Here is a 16,798-nt window from a genome sequence, read left to right as displayed (position 1 = left end):
TTTATTTTAAACTTCACGATTACACGAACTTGAATCTATAGAGTGATGTGGGAATGGAGGTATGAGTTAGCGTAATATAACGACACTCGATCAACGTGGTTATATTACGGTAATTCATGCCAAAGTTCTAATGACACGTGATGGTGGTTAGACTCGATCAACCTAATTACCACCATGTGCCATGTACATGACTTCATCCTTTCATGTTTGGACATCTGAAAACTCCGAAAGTACTGACAACCACCATACCAGGGACACATCTTCGATTATTGTCGAACTATATTTATGCTTCCGAATGAATGACGAATTCTCCCAACTTTGACCATACGTTACACGTGTATACTATCTCGTCCTCGCACAGTCTTATTGACTAACTACAATTTACTCGTTATGCTCGTATCGAGGCGGAAACTTCTCTCGCCTTACACTCGTAATTCTGGTTCAGGAAATCTTTTATTTTAAATTCTCAATGGAGAGAGACTCTTCACGTTATACTAGTATTCGCCTCGAGGGTGAATAGTCTCGACGAACGTTTTCAGAAACCGATGAGAACTTGCTCCGACAAACGTTTTTGGAAACAGATAAATCTTCCGCGACGCGAATTTTTCTTGAGAAACTTGTCCTAACAAACTTGTTCAAATATACCTTACGGAATGTACTTTGTTTCGGATCGAGATCCTCGTTTCACTTCTAGATTTCGGAGTGCCTTACAAAAAGCCTCGGGACCACGTTTAGACATGAGTAGCGCGTACCATCCAAAACCCGACGGACCGAACAAACATACGATTCAAACCTTGGAAACCGTAATACGAATTTGTGTTACCAACTTCAAACCACTTGAGAAAAGTCTTGCCTTTAACCAGAATCTCTTACCACGATAGTTATCATTCGATTCTTAACGTCACACCTTTTGAAACCACATGTGACCGGAAACGTCATTCTCTTTTGTCGAACAGAGTAAACGATGATCAATTCACCGGGGCCGAGCTCATTCATGAGCAACTGAGAAAATTTATTCATATTCAAGAAAGACCCAACGCGACTCGTAATCACCAGGAGCTATGCCGATGTTACACGTAAACCTTTCGAATTCCATGGGAAACCGCGTCACGTTAAAAGTCGCACTTTGAGGAGGTGTAATCCGTTTCGGGAAACATAGAAAGCTAAATCCGTGATATTTTAATCCTTTTGAAATCTTGGGGCGTTTTAGACCCGTTGCTAGCCGTTTAGATTCTCCGGCTCATTTCGAGTCTCCGTTTATCCTACATTCGATGTGTCAACTTAAGGACGTGTATTGCGAAACAAGAACTTGTCATTCCTTTTCGATAAGCTTACTATAGACGATAAACTTCATTCCTAGGAGGACCGGTTGAAACCATGAATCGTGAACCCAAACTCTAAGACGACGTGAAACCCCGACCGTCAAAGTTCGTTGAAATACCCTAGAACGTACTTCTCCCTCATTCGTAGAATTGGCAACACAAGATCTCGAGGAAGATTCAACAACTACTAGTTCCAACTAAATTTCGGGACGAAATTTCTTTTGAGGTGTGGATAATGTAACATCCCGCGTTTTTCCGTTAAATTTATTTTAACACCGTCTTTTTTTTTTAATGACATCTCTCGTCACCTATATTTGTACACTTCGTTAACTAGTGTTCTTGATAATCCCGTTACTCGATTACAACATCTCTCGTTAACTTGCGTTTTAAAAATATTCGATCGGTTAAATTCCGCACCCGCTTTGAAACTCGAGGGACCGGAGTTGCCAAATGGGCAAACTAGTTGACTAGGTCAACTAGTCAACCCATTTTTCCACCATTCATTCATTCCATCATCTCCCTCATCTCTTTTCTCTCCATCTCAAGAACACACACATAAACCCATTCCATTCATTCATCATCTAAATTCAATCTTGGAAGCTCACAACAAATCCGACTACATATTCTTGATCCTCTCATCATTCTCTACGATTTGATACTAACTACACCGAGTTTGGGTAACTTTCTAAAAACTCTAGATTTCTATAAATTCGTGTTTTTGACTTGAAATTGTGTTAGTTAGTGTCTATGGCTCGTGTCTAGCATGAATATATGTTTTGTTTGCTCGATTTGTTGATTTGAGTAACTAGTTTGAACTTTTGAAGTGGGTTAGCTTAATCTTTGATTTTGGATGATTAAAAGTTGTTTAATTGTTAAAGTTCATGTTTTAATTGTGTTACTAGTATCATTAGCTACATTTTGATGTGTAGGTTGATTAAGAAAACTTCAAAAACCCGATTAAGGATTTTGTGATGTTTGACTAGGGTTTGATAGACTTTGAAATGAACTTTTGATGCGTTGAATGCTTGTTAATGTTGTTAGTAAGTGTTTAGATGCAATGTATGCTTAATTACCTTCGAAACGGCATATCGTATGTGTAAATTGGATTCCCGAATCATAAAATACGTTTTACGAACTTGAAACTTTGAAAATAAACCTTTCTTGATCAATTGACGAGTTTTCGGTTATTGTAAATGATGTTTTTGCTTGATGAAAAGTGGTTAGTTGTATTCATTGTCAAAATACCTTTCCAACGATATAAGATACTTGTTTTGGATGTTTACGGTTTAGGATTTATGGGTATTTGAAGTTGGATTCGTGCTTGAGTGTGAAAACTGCCAGAATTTCTCTGCACAGGTAATGGCGCGGCGCGCCAAAGTGGGCTGTCCAATTTTGTCAATTTTCGAATAATGTTTGCTATGCTACGCACCCCCGATTCACATGAGACTTGTTCTAACATGCTTATACATGAATAAAAACCTCAGAAAAATAGTTCGGGACCGAACCCGAACGTGTTGACTTTTTCGTTGACTTTGACCAAGTTTGACTTTTAGTCAAACTTAACTAAACACTTATGCAATCGTTCTAGTCTTTCTTTTATACTTGATTCTTGCATGAAACTTGACAACGTGATTCACATGCTATACTTTTCGAGTCGTAACGAGCCATAGGACTAATTGAACACATTTCACCCGACCTTGTGTCGTAACCGGTTAATTGATACAACTTATTTGTTTAGGTCAAGGCTAAACAACTATCATGCACACGTTTACTTTGTGAAGTACTTTTATACTCGTGCACTCGAGGTGAGATCATAGTCCCACCTTTTTAACAACTTTTTATACTTTTAAATTGTGGGCTGAGAAACATATACTTTGTTACATTTTGTACTACTTACTTTTATACTTTGAACACAAGTACAAGGAAAACAAACATTCCACAGCGAGTTAGAACAAAAATCCTCAATTCGATTATCATTAGTTACACTTGCAGGGTGTAAGCGAGAACTTATATTGTGTGGCCATACGGGTTTGACAAACCCTCATTACGGACGGTTCGCTACCGTCTACGGATGAAATATATTTTCAAGAAACAGTGTATGTTCTAACACTATTGTGATGGGGTTCTATGGAAGGAAACGTTAAGTCTTGATAATTGGGTGCTCGCGAACAATACTTTTGGAATGCAAACGATTTTGATAATCAACTATGGGAATACTAAATCTTGTGGTTCAAAAACAACGTTTACAAATACATCTATGATTTCACCAACGTTTTTCGTTGACAGTTTTCTATATGTTTCTCAGATTCATACTCGGCTACTTGATACATGCTTCCGCACACTTTGATTTCTTGCTTGAGGTCAAGCATACATGCATACGCTAGTGATAGCACTTTTGGATTAAACCTTAAAGCATACATACTTACACTATTTATAGCAACTGTGATTTTCAACTTATATTATGTCGCAAGTTATGTCATTTATACTTTACAATTTTTGTAATCTTAAACTTGTTGTCGAATTGTTTGTAAACTAAACTTGCAAGTCTTGTACCTTTCAAATGAATGCGACATAATTTTGGTCAAACGAGTCTCATATAGGGACTACGACCACGCAACGGGACCTAAGTTAACGGCGCCGTCAATAACGGTTTTGGTCGGGTCGTTACACCCGCGTTCTCGAAATACCAAAATATGTCAACTTTAACCTTTAAACGCATACTAGCTCGTATTTTACACAAAACCCATTCCATGGTTGACCAAGTTTGACTTTATTGCTAAAACACCAAATTTTAACCTAAAATCACTTCTCGCGAGTAATTACATCAAAAGCATCATTTAACACTTTAACAAAAGCCTTTAACATCCAATTAGTCCAAATTAGTGTCATCCTCAATTTTGACCCAATTCAAATTGCTCATTTTGACCAAAGTCATAAAACGCCCCAAAATCACTAACGACTAGTGATTATATTTCCAAGACAACCACTAACACTTAAATCAAGTATTTACCTACTTGATTTACCAAAACTTGACTTAAAACCCATTTTGACACATAAACCCTAATCTTGACCCATTTCAAAATTAGTCAACTCAAATACACTCAAAAGGGTTCCAACGCTTCCAAAATCACTAAACTAAGTGATTACACCCAAAACCAAAGCCTAATCATGGTCAAAACGTCAATCAACCCAAAACCCGCCATGTATCAAAAATAACTAGTTCCCATAAACCACTTCATCATCTAAATGTGTTTTATAACTAAAAAGCTAAAAACCCTAACTTGAATATCAAATCATAAAGATGAATTTCGGAGTTAGAACATACCATCACTATCACAACGTAGCCGTGAACGAGGAGAACAACTTTAACTCTTGAGACCCGACCCGAATCACTCTTCTTCATCTCCGATTCGAGCTTTCTCTCTCTAAACCCTTTACTCTCTCTCTAGGGTTTGGGGTATGAGTGGGAGGGAAGAAATGAGAAGGAAATGAGGTTTAGATAAGATTGGGATTAGTTTTATGGCCAAAGACCCGTCCATATATGAAATACCAACTTTGCCCCTCATTTAACTCATTAAAAGGCTGAAAAGTACCAGATCGTGCCTATTGTCGCGCCGCGGAGCAAATTTGTCGCGTCGTGGCCCAAAGGGTGATTTTAGATCACTTTTTTAAAGCTTTCTGACCCTCAAAATAGGCATTTGTCGCGCCGTGGCCATTCTGGTCGCGCCGTGACAATTGTCTGTTTCATCCGAACTTCAGCAAACTTGTTTTGGCCATAACTTTTTGACCGTAACTCCGTTTTCGATGAATCAAATATCGTTGGAAACGTAATAAGATTTTCTTTCCAATGGTAAGGATTTGAAACATCAACACAAACTTTATTTGGGGTCAAAAAGGTACGTACACACCTTGTGACTCCAAACAACGTCCAGTTTTCTTTGACGTTCGAGCAAGCAACACGTACATGTCTCGTACACTTCATACACGCATCGTACACCATAAATACATTATGTACAATAAATATATGGGTCTTACATGTGAACCTCAATTAATGTATGTTGATCCTCGCACAAAAGAATGCGAGATCGAAGTTCAAATAATAATGCATATGCAAGAACTTGCGAATAAATTGCCTGATGCATTTACAGATACAAAAAGAGTGACTAAATCATATATACCAGTAGCAAATATTCCAGCTCGAATTGAAATTCCAAAAGCTGGAAATAATGTCACTCTTGAGTCTTTGCCACGCCAGAAACGTGGGAGACCAATTGGTTCCAAAGATAAAAATTCTCGAAAAAGAAAATCAGCTGATAATGAGGTAAAAGAAAGTGTTCAAGAAGAACCACAAAACAATACTCCTTCTGCAGAGGAGATTGATGATGTCAATACAGAATTTTCAATCAATTATGCACATTCAAAAATATTATGGAACCGAAATGAAATGAAAAATCTTGATGAGATATTTTCATATAATGTTGCATATGACATCATGAATGATGATGATGATCCAGAACCAAAATCTATCATGGAATGTCAAAATAGACATGATTGGGATCATTGGAAAAGAGCAATACGAGCTGAATTTGAATCGCTCAATAAAAGAAAAGTTTTCGGATCTATCATTCTCACACCTAAAGAAGTGAAACCTGTGGGATATAGATGGGTTTTTGTGCGGAAAAGAAATGAGAAAATGAAGTTACAAGGTATAAAGCTAGACTTGTAGCTCAAGGTTTTTCTCAAAGACCAGGAATTGATTATGAGGAAACTTATTCTCCTGTTATGGATGCAATTACTTTTAGATACTTAATCAGCTTGGCATTTTCTAAAAATTTAGAAATACATCTCATGGATGTTGTGACTGCTTATCTATATGGATCATTTGATAGTGATATATATATATGAAGATACCTGAAGGATTTAAGGTATCAGAAGCAACCAATGCAAAACTCAAAGAAATGTACTTAATCAAGTTACAAATGTCTTTATATGGTTGAAAAAATCGGGTCGCATGTGATATAAACGATTAAGTGATTACTTGATAAGCAAAGTGTATACCAATAATCTTATTTGCCCATGTGTATTCATTAAGAAAACAACATCCGGATATTTGATCATAGCCGTTTATGTTGATGATCTTAACATCATAGGTACAAATAAAGAGATCCATGAAGCCATTCAACTTCTAAAGAAAGAATTTGAAATGAAAGATCACGGAAAAACCAAGTATTGCCTTGGTTTGCAGATTGAGCATATGCCTAATGGTTTACTTGTACATCAAACAACTTATACGGAAAAGATTTTAAAACGTTTCAATATGGAAAATGCAAAACCATTAAGTACTCCTATGGTTGTTAGATCACTTAATGTTGACACTGATCCATTTCGACCCTGTGAAGATCATGAAGATATCTTGGGACCAGAAGTACCATATCTTAGTGCAATTGGAGCTCTTATGTATCTTAAAAATTATACAAGACCTGACATTTCTTTTGCAGTTAATTTGTTGGCAAGGTTCAGCTCAGCTCCTACCAAAAGACACTGGAATGGGATCAAACACATATTTCGATACCTTCGAGGAACTACTGATTTAGGATTATTTTATTCTAACGAATCAAACCAAGATTTGGTTAGTTATGCAGATGCATGTTATTTATCTGATCCACATAAAGCTAAATCTCAAAATGGATATGTATTCCTAAATGGAGGTACTGCAATATCATGGTGTTCTTAAAAACAAACACTTGTTGCAACATCATCAAATCATGCCGAAGTGATTGCATTACATGAAGCTACTCGGGAATGTTTTTGGTTGAGATCAATGACACAACTCATTACTGATTCTTGTGGACTAGAACGCGATAAAAGTCCAACAACTATCTATGAAGATAATGCAGCTTGCATAGCACAGATGAAAGAAGGGTATATCAAAAGTGATCGAACAAAACACATACCTCCTAGATTCTTCTCATACACTCAAAATCTCATTAAGGACAACCAGATTGAAATAAAATATGTTCAATCCAGCAAAAACTCTGCTGATCTTTTCACCAAAGCACTCCCAACTGCTATTTTTAGAACACACGTTCATAACATTGGCATGAGACATGTTCAAAAGATGTAACAGCTCAACAATGTCTACTTGAGAGGGAGCCAACTCTATGCTGCACTCTTTTTCCCTTAGCTAAAGCTTTTTCCCACTAGATTTTTCTTTAGCAAGGTTTTTAACGAGGCAGTAATTTATAGTCAATATCCGAGCTAATAAAATTGTCATCCAAGGGGGAGTGTTGTGATAAAGTAAATATGGATGACAAAATTTTCTATAGTACTGTGCCACATACTCCTAATTGCAATCATGTACAGTAAATCATGTATTATAAATACCCCATAAAATGTAATCATGTAACACACTTGAATGAAATATATTACTCATATCTCTCTTATCTCATGCTCCGTATATAGTAATCTATAATCAAGAATAAGGCCATAAAAGGGTAGTTATAAACCTACTGAATTATAACACCCAACAATTTATCAAGATTTTTTACAATTTCAAAAGGTCTAATAGTGGACAATCATCATTTATCAACAATCTGCATTTAGTTACTCGTATTTATTAAAATTCAAAAGGCTAATACAGTAGTAGTTTCACATGTTTGTCTTTTTTTTTTTTTTTTTTTTTTTTTCACATGTTTGTCTTTTAGTGCCTTGAATATCGATTTCAAAATACAATTTTCATTCATCAACTCACCGTTGACATGTTTGCATTTGGTTTCGACTTTTCAGAGATACTACGTATAATAGAGAGACAAAGGAGACTACATAAAAGAACCGTTGTTTGGTAACTTTCTGAAGTCTGTTATAATTCAGTAGGCTTATAACTACCTTTAGTGGTTTGATTCTTGATGTTATAATTCAGTAGGCTTATAACTACCTTTAGTGATTTGATTCTTGATTTAGAATACTAATAATGAAGTGTAAGAACAAAGATGATAATGGAGAGAAAGAAAGAAACACTTTGTAAGTGTGAGAAATGGTGCAAGTTTAATGCTTGCATTCATGGCTATTTATAGCAAAAATATCACAAGTTTAGGTAATACAATAATATTACTTTTGTGTATCAATAATTGACTATCCATTTATATATATATATTTATATATTATAACACTCCCCCTTGGATAGCAATTTTGTTTGTTGAAGATCAACTGTAAGTTACTGCCTCGTTAAAAACCTTGCTAAAGAAAACCCAGTGGGAAAAACTTTAGCTAAGGGAAAAAGAGTGCAGCATGGAGTTGACTCCCCCTCAAGTAGACATCGCTTCGGTTGTTACATCTTTTGAACATGTCTCATGCCAATGTTATGAACGTGTGTTCTGAAAATAGCAGTTGGAAGTGCTTTCGTGAAAAGATCAGCAGAGTTTTTGCTGGATTGAACATATCTCATTTCAATCTCGTTGTCCTTAATGAGATTTTGAGTGTATGAGAAGAATCTAGGAGGTATGTGTTTGGTTCGGTCACTTTTGATATACTCTTCTTTCATCTGTGCTATGCAAGCTGCATTATCTTCATAGATAATTGTTGGACTTTTATCGCGTTCTAGTCCACAAGAATCAGTAATGATTTGTGTCATTGATCTCAACCAAAAACATTCCCGAGTAGCTTCATGTAATGCAATCACTTCGGCATGATTTGATGATGTAGCAACAAGTGTTTGTTTTTGAGAACGCCATGATATTGCAGTACCTCCATTTAGGAATACATATCCAGTTTGAGATTTAGCTTTATGTGGATCAGATAAATAACCTGCATCAGCATAACCAACCAAATCTTGTTTTGATTCGTTAGAATAAAATAATCCTAAATCAGTAGTTCCTCGAAGGTATCGAAATATGTGTTTGATCCCATTCCAGTGTCTTTTGGTAGGAGCAGAGCTGAACCTTGCCAACAAATTAACTGCAAAAGAAATGTCAGGTCTTGTACAATTTGTAAGATACATAAGAGCTCCAATTGCACTAAGATATGGTACTTCTGGTCCAAGAATATCTTCATGATCTTCACATGGACGAAATGGATCAGTTTCAACATTGAGTGATCTAACAACCATAGGAGTACTTAATGGTTTTGCCTTGTCCATATTGAAACGTTTCAAAATCTTTTCAGTATATGTTGTTTGATGTACAAGTAAACCATTAGGCATATGCTCAATTTGTAAACCAAGGCAATACTTGGTTTTTCCGAGATCTTTCATTTCAAATTCTTTCTTTAGAAGTTGAATGGCTTCATAGATCTCTTTATTTGTACCTATGATGTTAAGATCATCAACATAAACAGCTATGATCACATATCCGGATGTTGTTTTCTTAATGAAAACACAAGGGCAAGTAAGGTTATTTGTATACCCTTTGCTTATCAAGTAATCACTTAATCGGTTATACCACATACGTCCCGATTGTTTTAACCCATATAAAGATCTTTGTAATTTAATCGAATACATTTCTTTGGGTTTTGCATTTGATGCTTCTGGTACCTTAAATCCTTCAGGTATCTTCATATATATATCACTATCAAGTGATCCATATAGGTAAGCAGTCACAACATCCATGAGATGCATTTCTAAATTTTTAGAAACTGCCAGACTGATTAAGTACCTAAAAGTAATTGCATCCATAATAGGGGAATAAGTTTCTTCATAATCAATTCCCGGTCTTTGAGAAAAACCTTGAGCTACAAGTCTAGCTTTATACCTTGTAACTTCATTTTTCTCATTTCTTTTTCGGACAAAAATCCATCTGTATCCTACAGGTTTCACATCTTTAGGAGTGAGAATGATGGATCCGAAAACTTTTCTTTTATTGAGTGATTCTAATTCAGCTCGTATTGCTTCTTTCCATTGAGCCCAATCATGTCTATTTTGACATTCAACCATAGATGTTGGTTCTGGATCATCATCATTATTCATGATGTCATATGCAACATTAAATGAAAATTTCTCATCAAGATTTTTCATTTCATTTCGGTTCCATAATATTTTTGAATATGCATAATTGATTGCAATTTCTGTATTGACATCATCAATCTCCTCTGCAGTAGGAGTACTGATTTGTGGTTCTTCTTGAACACTTTCTTTTACTTCATTATCAGCTGATTTTCTTTTTCGAGGATTTTTATCCTTTGAACCAATTGGTCTTCCACGTTTCTGACGTGGCAAAGATTCATGAGTGACGTTATTGCCAGCTTTTAGAATTTCAATTCGAGCTGGAGTATTTACTGCTGGTATATATGATTTTGTCACCGTTTTTGTATCTGTAAATGCATCAGGCAATTGATTTGCAAGTTCTTGTATATGCATTATCTTTTGAACTTCTATCTCGCATTCTTTTGTGCGAGGATCAAGATACTTTAATTGAGGTTCACACCATGAAACATCATTTTCTTTATTTTTCATTTCTCCCCCTAATCTAGGGAACAATGTTTCATTAAAATGACAATCAGCAAAACGTGCTGTAAAAACGTCACCTGTCATAGGTTCAATATACCTTAATATTGAAGATGTTTCATATCCAACATATATTCCCAACCTCCTTTGAGGACCCATTTTTGTACGTTGTGGTGTCGCAATTGGAACATACACTGCACAACCAAATGTTCTAAGATGGGAAATATTTGGCTCTTGACCAAAAGCAAGTTGTAGGGGGGAATATTTATGACTTGCACTTGGTCTGATGCGAATCAATGCAGCAGCATGTAAAATTGCATGACCCCATATAGATACAGGGAGTTTTGTTCTCATTATCAATGGTCTAGCGATTAACTGTAAACGTTTAATCAATGACTCGGCTAAACCATTTTGTGTATGCACATGAGCAACAGAATGTTCAACAACAATTCCTATAGACATGCAATAGTCATTAAATGCTTGAGATGTAAATTCACCAGCATTATCAAGTCTCACCCTTTTAATGGTGTAATCAGGAAAATGAGCTCTCAATTTAATAATTTGGGCAAGAAATTTTGCAAATGCCACATTACGGCTTGATAACAGACAAACATGAGACCATCTGCTAGATGCGTCTATTAGAACCATGAAATATCTAAATGGTCCACATGGTGGATGAATTGGTCCACATATATCACCTTGAATTCTTTCAAGAAACATTGGTGATTCTTTCTCAACCTTAAGTGGTGAGGGTCTAGTTATCAATTTTCCAAGAGAGCAAGATGTACATGGAACCATTGTATCATGATGGATTTTTCTATCCTTTAGTGGATGTCCATGAGTACATTCAATAATCCTTTTCATCATTGTTGATCCTGGATGGCCTAATCTGTTATGCCATAAACTGAATACACCAGGATCAATATATTTTTCGTTAACTACCATATGTATTTCTGGTACATTTATATGTGTATAATGTAATCCAGAACTAAGTCTTGGCAGTTTTTCAACCACATGACTCTTGTCAGTGATACTTAAATATTTCTCATTTTCTGTTGTCACTGACTGATAATCATACCCGTTAAGGTATATGTCGGAGAAACTCAATAAATTTCTGCTTGACTTGGGAGAAAATAAGGCATCATTTATTAAAAATTTTGTACCATTTGGTAGTATGAAATTTGCCTTTCCTATCCCTTTTATCAAGTTAGCAGGTCCTGATATTGTATGTATAGTTCCTTCCGTTGGTTTTAGATCAATAAAATATTTCTCGGATTTAAGTATAGTGTGTGTAGTTCCACTGTCTGCTATACAGAGATCTCCACCACTTGATTGATGTTGTATTCCAGCAAAATTCATATTGAACTTCATATATAAGAAATAAATAGTGAGTACATTAATATTACACAATATTTTAAACGCAAATAGATAGTACTGAAACATTTAGCAAACATAATGACAAAGACAGACGATATTAAATCGTTTATTTTTCGAAAGACACACAACTTAAACATTCAAGAAATCTTCATATAAATCAGATGGTTTCTCAGTGACTGTTGGATCGACGTTATCCACAAAGTTTACTTCCTTTTCTTTATCTTTCAGCGAATCCTGATACATCTTAACAAGATGTTTAGATGTTCGGCAAGTATTAGCCCAGTGGCCCATTCTACCACATCTGTAGCAAGATTCTTCAGAATTTTTAGAAGAATTTTCTTCAACATCTTGTTTAGTGGGCTTGTTTTGTGGTTGATATTTATATTTTCGTGGATTATTATTTCTTTGACCACCACGGCAACGACCACGACCACGTCCTCGCCCATTACCATTACCATAAGGATGGTTTCTACCATAGTTATGGCTTTTGGCATGATGATGGTGATGGTTATTATAACCACGACCTTGCCCGCGTCCTTGTCCCTGTTTATAATTATTTGCAGTATTTGCTTCAGGGATTGCAAGTGTACCAGTAGGACGGGATTGCTGATTTTTCATTAATAGCTCATCATTTTGCTCTGCAACTAAGAGATATGAATTAAGTTCAGGATATGTTTTGAACTTTAGCATTCTCAAATTTCTTTGCACTGTGATGTTTGCAGCATTCATTGTGGAGAAAGTTTTCTCCATCATGTCTGCATCACTTATTTCATGTCCACAGAATTTAAGTTGTGAACATGTATTATACAGAGCTGAGCTATATTCATTTACTTTCTTAAAGTCTTGGAACCTTAATGTTCTCCATTGTTCCATAGCAGCTGGAAGTAAAATTTCTCTTTGATTATTGAATCTGCTTTTGAGACCTTCCCATAAAACATGGGGATCTTCTACAGTCACATAATTATTTTGTAAGCATTCATCAATATGTTGATGAATAAAGCAACATGCCGTTGCTTGTTCTTTTTCAGAACAAGTGTTGTTTTCATTTATGGCTTCAAGAATACCCATTGATTTAAGATGCATTTTTACTTTTATAACCCATGGCATGTAGTTGTTTCCAGTTGATTCTAAAGGAGTAAATTTAAGCTTTTCCAGATTCGACATTTTCTATTAAAACAAACAACATGATAAATTATAGTCACTTTATATTCATAAGTATATAAAAATTAAACATAAATTTAATATAACATAAATGATAAGTAGGTGACAGTGTCGACCATATGTAAGCAATCATTAATAAATGTTATATAACATAAATATAAATATTAGTAAACATAAATGATAATTAGGCGACAGTGTCGGCCATATAAATGTTAGATAATAGAAATATAAATGTTAGTAACATAAATGATAATTAGGCGACAGTGTCGGCCATATAAATGTTAGATAATTGAAATATAAATGTTAGTAACATAAATGATAATTAGGCGACAGTGTCGGCCATATAAATGTTAGATAATTGAAATATAAATGTTAGTAACATAAATGATAATTAGACGACAGTGTCGACCATATATTATTCAGGTGGTATAACCGACCATATATCATTTAGGTGGCAGAGCCAACCATAATTAGTATTAAGATTATCGTGCTGATAACGTGTTATAATTCAGTAGGCTTATAACTACCTTTAGTGGTTTGATTCTTGATGTTATAATTCAGTAGGCTTATAACTACCTTTAGTGATTTGATTCTTGATTTAGAATACTAATAATGAAGTGTAAGAACAAAGATGATAATGGAGAGAAAGAAAGAAACACTTTGTAAGTGTGAGAAATGGTGCAAGTTTAATGCTTGCATTCATGGCTATTTATAGCAAAAATATCACAAGTTTAGGTAATACAATAATATTACTTTTGTGTATCAATAATTGACTATCCATTTGTATCATGTAACGTGGCTTTACCTCAGACCCGTTCACTTACATCTCGACTTTTCCCGGACAACCAGCTCTTGTACCGTATAACAATTATAAAATCACACCTTAATATGTGTTCATTGGATTAACCAACTTATATAGATTATAAGATAAGATAATTATAAAAGATACATAAGATATACAACACATTTAAAAGATATGCACAATATTATATATATATATATATATATATATATATATATATATATATATATATATATATATATATATAGGGGCAGGATCAATGGGGAAGTAACCAATCGGGGGGAAGCGGGGGGAAGCAAAATTTTTATTTTTTTTCTTTTTTTTTGAATTTTTTTTTCCCGGGATCAAGATCACACGAAAATATGAACATTTAGAAGAGACACTTCGTGATGAATGTTATTATTTAGGAGGGAAAACGATCGACAAAAATAACATTCAAGATAATATTGTTCGTGAAGAATATGAACGTTTTTTTTCATGTTTTGTGAAGTAAAAATTTAGCCCGATTTAGAGTAGGGTTTAGGGTTTAGGGTTTAGGGTTTAGGGTTTGGTGTTTTGGGTTTATTCCATAAATCCAAAACACCAAACCCTAAACCCTAAACCCTAAACTCTAAACTCTAAACCGTTCGTGTTAAAAACTCAATCTAAACCCTAAACCCTAAATTTCTAAACCCTAATATCTAAACCCTATAAATCCTAATATCTAAACCCTAATATCTAAACCCCAATAGCTAAAACCTCAAAATACGCTCGAAAAACACGATAATTGTTATATATTACTTCTTCGAGCATTTTCCCGCCAAAATAAAAACATTTATCACAAAGTGTCTCTACTAAATGTTCATATTTTCATCTCATCTATAATGTTCGTGAACAAAGTTTTTTCAAAAAATGAAAAAAAAAAAGTTTTTGCTTCCCCCGCTTCCCCCCGAATGGTTATTTCTCTCTTGATCCTACCACTATATATATATATATATATATATATATATATATAAATCAAAATTTTTTTGTGAATTGTGATTGAAAGTTATTTTAGGATATTTGTATCTATATATTATATCTATAGTTATTTAAGGATGTATTTATAATTATTATATATAAAATAAAATAATGCTCCGTATATAAACAAAATGACTTCCTTATTTATAAATTACAACATGACTTTCTTATTTATAAAATGACTTCCGTATGTAATTATTATATATATTACAACATGACTTCTTTTTTTTATATATTTTTCTTTAAATTTATAAATTACCCCCTCATATTTGGGTACTTATTGTAATTTATCAGGGGTATAAAATATAACTCCTGGATATAAAGAGTAAATTCACTATTTAATATAAACCTAGCAAACAAAATCCACCAAATTTTTTGAACGAATTTATTTTTCTATTCGCCGCCAGTTAGGTTCCACCGCCATCACCGTTCAACTCGAAATAATTTTACGAACTATACGCAATAAATTGTATTCGACACGGAGCTTTGATGCACTACCAACAAAGCATTTTTTTTAGAATAAATATGGAAGTAATTTGAATTTACAGTTTAAGTCCTTAAAATATTCACGAACATACAAATATAACTATTATAATATTATGTATATATGACCACTACCCCGAGTACCCTTATATTGCTGAAATGACTAACAACCGTTTTAAAATTAAACTCGCGGGTTATATTTTTATTCAAAAACTAATTGTATATAATAATTGTAAAATATTTTACCACTGTCCAACGCACGGGCTCTGAAAGCAACACTACGGGCTCTTAAACTCATAAGAATAAGTAAAACGATATTAATGGTGAGAAAAAAAAATTTGTAGACGTTAAGTTACAAACATAACTTTTAAAAATTTTCAACACCACGGGCTCTTAAATTCAAAAGAATTTTTAAAAAACACCACAGACTATTAAATAATTATTATATTTTTTCTATTTTTTTAATATCGTTATTTACATAGCAATATGAAATGCAAATTACATTTTTTTGCACGGTTTTTTACACACCCGTGCAACGCACGGGCTCAAAAACCTTATATATATACCGTTAGTAGGGTAAAGTGTCTGGGAGTTTCAATTGTCGTTTTATGTGCTAGTTTTCGATTGATTTGTATTTGGGTCTAGCTTCTATTGATTAGTCATATAATATATCGTAGGATCTATAAATCAAACATAGTCATGTCCGAGTTAATATTTTACCTCAATTAGATCTTTTCGATCAATGTTAATTTAACTTCATGTTTTTTGCAAAAAATGATATTTTTAGTTATTTTTTTGCAAGTGAACAATTATTTATTTATTTTGATATGAACATAAATAGTGAGGTGAACACTTATTTTGAAACACAGGGTTGTTTCAAACATGCTACACCAAATATAGCAAGAACTAAATACGAGTAGTGTGTCGTCAATGAAGACAAATTAAAGCAAAGGTTAAGTTTGATACTAAAACTGGCAAAGCATGCAACGTAGGGTTCTATCGTCAATGAATGCAACCATGAACTTTAATTCTTTGGACCTACTTAGTACTGACTACTGACCACATAGTCATACCCATGTTACTTGTACAATTATACACACTCATATGTTGTCTATAATCGGTTAGGCGTAATGGTTTTTTTTTTTTTTTTTTAATTTTTTTAATTTTTTTTTTTTTTTTTTTTTGGATTAAAGTGTAATGTGTTGGTATTACTTTTTC

The sequence above is a fragment of the Rutidosis leptorrhynchoides genome, chromosome 4 (genome assembly GCF_046630445.1).
Source record: "Rutidosis leptorrhynchoides isolate AG116_Rl617_1_P2 chromosome 4, CSIRO_AGI_Rlap_v1, whole genome shotgun sequence".
Taxonomy (NCBI): domain Eukaryota; kingdom Viridiplantae; phylum Streptophyta; class Magnoliopsida; order Asterales; family Asteraceae; genus Rutidosis; species Rutidosis leptorrhynchoides.
The sequence above is the reverse complement of the archived record's forward strand: the minus strand, read 5'-3'. Positions refer to the sequence as shown.